The sequence below is a fragment of the Schistosoma haematobium genome, chromosome 3 (genome assembly GCF_000699445.3).
Source record: "Schistosoma haematobium chromosome 3, whole genome shotgun sequence".
In the NCBI taxonomy this organism is placed as follows: domain Eukaryota; kingdom Metazoa; phylum Platyhelminthes; class Trematoda; order Strigeidida; family Schistosomatidae; genus Schistosoma; species Schistosoma haematobium.
This window is the reverse complement of record NC_067198.1, coordinates 47,920,310-47,926,449: the sequence shown is the minus strand read 5'-3', so window position 1 is coordinate 47,926,449 and position 6,140 is coordinate 47,920,310.

Here is a 6,140-nt window from a genome sequence, read left to right as displayed (position 1 = left end):
GTTGTGGTAGTTCTACAAATTTCAGTTCCATACAATAGAATTAACTGTCTTGACATTCGTATTAAAGATTCTGGTTTTGATGATTTTGGGTCCATGAGATTTCAATCTTGTAAGTGCTTTACGTGCTTCTGTGGACAGCATCAGGGCAACTCCCTAGGTATGAGAAGCATTTTCCTCTTCGTAACAGGGAGTAGATCAGCATCTCTCACGAATCTATCCTTTTCTGTCCAGATTGGGTCCAATGGGTTTCACTGATTCCGAGAACCGATAAGTTGTAGTGCTTCATTTCCGAAGCTTTTTGGTTAGTATTCCCGGTGTCTCACATTGTCCGTACATTCTGTTTACCTGTATTAATTGTTGCTGTGGTTATTAGGATGGGTATCGGTCTAGTGACTTTCGAAGAATCTCGGTCAGCATTTAAATGCTTTAATTTGTTTATTCCGGTTAACATTTTCTAGCAAGGTTATTTTCCATGGGGTAGTGTTGGTGAACCCTATGCTCAGCCCTCTTCCTTTGTGAGTGCTTTGGACCAGTAGTGGCCCTAGAAGAGCTGCAGTCGGAGTTAGAAGACGAAATAATAACAAACACGGAAGGTTAGGGCAGGGTTGGAAAAGGTTAAAAGTTAAGATTAATAAAGGTTGTTAAAGTGACTAAGCAACCAAGAAGCTTGGTCCATATCATCATAGATAATGAACGTATTACCAAAATATCTGCAGTAGTATGTTGTGTTCTGGATTTTGTGTTTTAGTTTCGTTTGTTCTAGGTTAGCCATGAAGATATCTGCCAAGACAGACCCTAACGATGGTCCCATGGCCACTCTATCGGTTTGTTTGCATAGTTGATTGTTGATTTAGAAATGAACCTCATTCGTGAAAAGTGGTAATAGTTTTCTGAACTCATTTTGGTTCTAATAATTTGGCTAACCACTGAACCAACTTATGATATGATAAGTTCACCATAGATATTGTGTCTTAACAGGATGTTGGATTTATTCAATTTAATGAGACTATATACAAAAGGCAGTCATGATATTTTTAGCTTTCAAATTGTTTTGAGGTCTTTCTTCAAAAGTTCGATTTGGGTGAGGGCTGAAATACTGTTCGGGCGTCCATACCGAGGCAGGCTACTTTCTTAAGGGACACCCCCCGAGTCTTTGACCTAGAGGTCTAATCCACAAGGTATTAAAACAACGCTGAGAGATGAAGCCCCATGACAGTCGGTGACCAACAAAAGGTTCATATGCCATTTGTCCCTTCAGGATCTTGGAGTCCATGTGCGCCATTTGTTTGGAATCAGGGTTTTTAAACTTATCTAGGTGGGTCCTCCATATCCACTAAGGCGGTTAAAGCGTCGGATATTCGCTTTTCATCCTCTTGATTTCGTAGATGAAACCCCCACCACGAGAGGGCAGTAAATAGGACTTTCCTGACAGTAGTTATATACGCATAGCTTTGTGAATGCATTTCTAGAAGGAAAGCGGACTCTTCCAACCCTAGCATTCGGATGTGTTATGTTGTAGATCTTGGATGAATTTTCTTAATTTAATTTGGCAGATAATGTATAAGTTATAAATTAAATAGCTGAATGGGAAAATTTCATATTTCATAGATGAAATATACTTATTGGATGATCCAGTATGAGATTTAGTCATTCGAAGAAGATTCACCTGTGAAGGTGGAAGAATTAAAAGGGAAAGCAATCCATTTCTAAACATTTTCCATAAAACTTCACTCTTATCGACTCTCATGATATTTTGAAATGCAACTTCATCACTTGGTTCAGTGACTTGATTGAATCAGTGTTGGTTTTATATTAAAGCGTATTCCACATAATCCAGTTAATTTCTACTTAGATTTTCAATGTATAAAGTAGGATTTCAAGTTAACCAGCAGTTCAAATAATTTAGACACATTCAAATAATGATGGTCTCTCTTTTATAAACCTGACTTTTATCCATTTGACATCAATAACCTCACAGTATTTAAGAACGGTTTACGAATTCAATTAATACTACTACTAATAATAATAATAATACAAGTGATGTAATCAGATAGTTATGAAGAACATAAATTGTAACATTTACATTAAAATGAAAAACACTATTTTATCATTACAAAACTTTTTCTTTGATGTTCAGCTCACTCTGTAGTGTTTTTTCTTCTTCTTCCTCTTCTTCTTCTTCTTCTCCTCATCCGTTTGATTAAATGTGATAAAAATCTTAAAATTCATCTTTATTAAAGTAGTTTATTCATAGTACCGAAAACAGGAGAAAAAAATCTTAGTTCGTTAACATTGTTTTAAAAGACATAAAGTTCTAATCTCACCTACAATCAGTTTATCGAAATAAATACTCATAAGACTACATGTTTAAATTATAAATGTAACTGAGATGTTTATCGGATTTTTTGTTGAAATATCTTTCCAGACTCCTAAAAAATTAACGAATTCCATGTAACTACTTAAAGCATAAATAAGTAGCTACAAATTAACTGTGAAATTTAAAGAAGATTGTGATTGTTCTACGTACACAAATTTCGTTTATCAGAGTTTATTCAACGCAGTTTTTCAGACAATTATATATATATGGTAATTAGTTGCACTTGTATCAACAAAAATAAGAAAGTTGCTGAAAGATGAAACTCTATGATGAATTCGGGAGTACGGAGATAGTGGGCAGAATTTTGGATGAGAAGTTAAAAATTTAATACTACTACTATGTTACGAATCAGAATGTAAATTCCTGTTCACTAAATCATTGAGGATTAATACGTACCAACATCCACTAAATGTTTTACTTCGGTTGTCCTAGAAACAGTACCATAGCTTACAAAGGCGAAGACAATTTGGCTACACAGTGTACTGGTTGGACAGAATATTACAGAATTTATATTTAACGGAGGAAACACTCAAGACTCAGTAACATTGAGGATCGGTGGTCGGTGGAGTACATGATGTCCTTTTCGTCCTGCTTTTAACCCATAAATTAAATGTAAATGCATGGTACTTGAATTTGCATTCCAGAATTACTATAACTTGTGACCATAAACTAATGTAGAGATAATCTGATCAGGATCCACATTTGCCTAAAGAAACTGGTCACTTGAGATTCTTAACAACAATAAGTGGAGGATACAGTTCTTGCAGACTTAAAAAGATTGATACACATCGTGTAAATAATGAAATAATATGAAAAATAGTCAGTTATCAAAAGTACTAACACCTTATCTTTCATAACAATCCATACAGATAGGTTTGAAGACATGATGATTAAGAAAGGTCTATGGATTGTCGAAATAGGAAATATAACTAGTCGCTTACTTGAATCATCCATCAAAGGTGACTTCAAGATAAATTCAGTTTATTAGTCATTAAAATAAGTGGCTTGTTCGGAAGCCAGAATAAGTTATGTGGGCTTGACATGGCAACTGACACTACAAGTTCTTTTGTTAAGTGATGATGAATACAATGTTTCTGGTTAGTAGGCATATACAATATTCATGATGAGCTTTGTACTTATTTGATGTTGAATGATACTTTATGGTTTTGAAGATCAATACGGTGTTTAAATCATTTTACTGTAATTGAAAACTACAATAGAACGTTTACCTACCATCTAGACCTTTTTTGTCTCTTAATAAAAACGTAGTATAGAACATTCCAGTATAGCTGCTTTTACTAAATATTACTCAAATGAACTCAATATAAACATTTAGTGGAAGTTTATGATAATATGATAGTGTGAATAGTTACATACATAGAGTGTTTATTTGGATATTTTTATTTACAATTGGTTGATCACTGGGTTGTGATCAATGTCATGTATGTAAGGTCCTTCTTAGTGTAGATCGAGTCCTATCGACCATGTTAAAATGTGGCCACTAGCCTAGGTGACTCGATATTGCGTTCAATATGTTGAAATAAGATGGTGGTTGGATGTAGTTAACAGGAAACCCTGCACCTAAGTTTCGTGATATTTGGCACTCGTCAGCATGGTGTACCTGTAATCATAAGAGAATTGATGCTATTAATATTTATCACATGAAGGATTCTTTAAGTGATTCTTGACGTCGTATGCAAGTAAATGATTCCTTCCTAATAAGAATGTTCAAAGACTATAATCACATCTATGTGATTAATTTCATTGTTTAAAAATTTACTTTTACAAGTTATGTGTTTATGCAAGACATTACGAAAGGAGATCTATACCAATGTACATGTACTGAAGTCTACTATGCAGTAAAACATCAAGACTTATCCTTGTGTGTAGAATAAGAAATTCACTTAGCACAGTAACATCTATTAAACAATCAAATGAACACCATAATCAATTTCAACACGAAATCGGTTAAAGGATCTGTTTAGAAAAGAAACTTTATATTATGCGGTTTAAAGGACTTTCTAGAAAGTTGGTTTTATAGTCTTTAGGAAAATGACTCCACCGGTGAATTTCAATATCACGTCACCTACTTTCATGGTAGTATTTTCTAAGTAAATATAAACATCTGCTCCCAGCTTCACAACATCATGATAAATCAGTTTTGATAACTTTTTGAATGTCAAGATTTTAATGATACCTTGATATACCTTTTAGTTTATGTCGATGAGTTAAATGATAGCGGGATGAATTCTAAGACTCCAGAAAAGATGTCTGTACCATAGTAACGCCAGATAAAATGAAATAATGATAAAATCAGTTTAGTTTGTCGAATACTAGTCTGCTAATTTGCTATTCATGTTTCCTTTTTTAAATTGACTAAATATCCGGACATAATGTAGGAAATTATCCATTAATTTCTTCTTAGCATAACTTGCAACAAGTATGCTTCGTTGAAGATAATCAAATTAACTAGCATCCATTCACATGATGTATTATGTAAAGATGAATATTTGTTTGGATGCTCACAAGGGCCTACCTTTTGTTTGAAGCTAGATATTAACACTGTTGGACGTCGCCTTAGTAGTCTAGAGGCTATGTTCACAGGAAATCGACGGTCCTGGGTTTGAATTCCGCGTGGATTCACATTGCTGAGGAATCCAGTACTAGCACAAAGCGGCGTTTCAGCACTTCTAGGTTTTCAATAGTGGTCTAAAATTGATCGATCAATGATCATAATAAAACCATCAAAGATAATTATTATTAATTAAAATAACCACTCCTTATTGCACCCATATCAGTTGACGTTTAGAAATGAAAAAAAATACATGAAAATCATACTGCAGAGTTACACAAACACGATTCATGGAAAAGGCATTCACTAGGCCTTATGGCTAATAAATGTTGGGTTGGCGTAAAATAAATTACCCAACACACCTGATATACTCACTTTATCCTCAACTGCTCAAAATACCAATACAAATGTAGTGAAATGTATTCATTTTCTCTTTCCATTTGGTTTACTCTTTGATTATCTTTCCTCCTAATTATTGTTGTGCCTCCGTAGGATTGATCGAATAATATAAAGCAGTTATAAAGACTTCAGATAATTTCCTACAGTTTGGATGGCAATTTTACTTCTAGATTATGAAGGTCACGATGAACTCATAAGAATTTCATTTTGTCTGATACAATGGTAAGGACTTTTATTGAGACACAGTGATAAGGCTTTCAACCTCACAAAGAACATCAATTCTCCAAAGATCTTATAAATGTCTTACGGATAAATTGCAACTATCTTCATTTTCAGACAACTGGTTTATTCCAAAATGACTCCAACCACTCAAAAACACACAGTAAAAAATTATACTGTCTTATGTAGTTTAATGGATTCGATTTAATCTAATGAGCAGAATTTTCTTCGCCTGGAATGCTTAACAGCATTTAATTATCAAGTTTTGTAAAGAAATTTACCGATGAAACTTTCAGTTTTAATTTTTAATATTCTATTGTAGTACCATGTGGTTTATACTACTTATGTCGATATGAGTAGTATATAAACCAAAACTGAAGTTGATTACCTGACAGCAGAAGATTAGAGAGATCGAATCGAAGAGAACGGGAACAGTGACTAATTATTGTGATAATGAAGGAGTGACGAAGCTCGAAACAATTGATGAATAATTTTAAATGCAGTATTGAACAGATGGTTTACACATTTTACCAAAGAACAACTGATTTTCCCAATTTGTGTTCCCGTTCATTA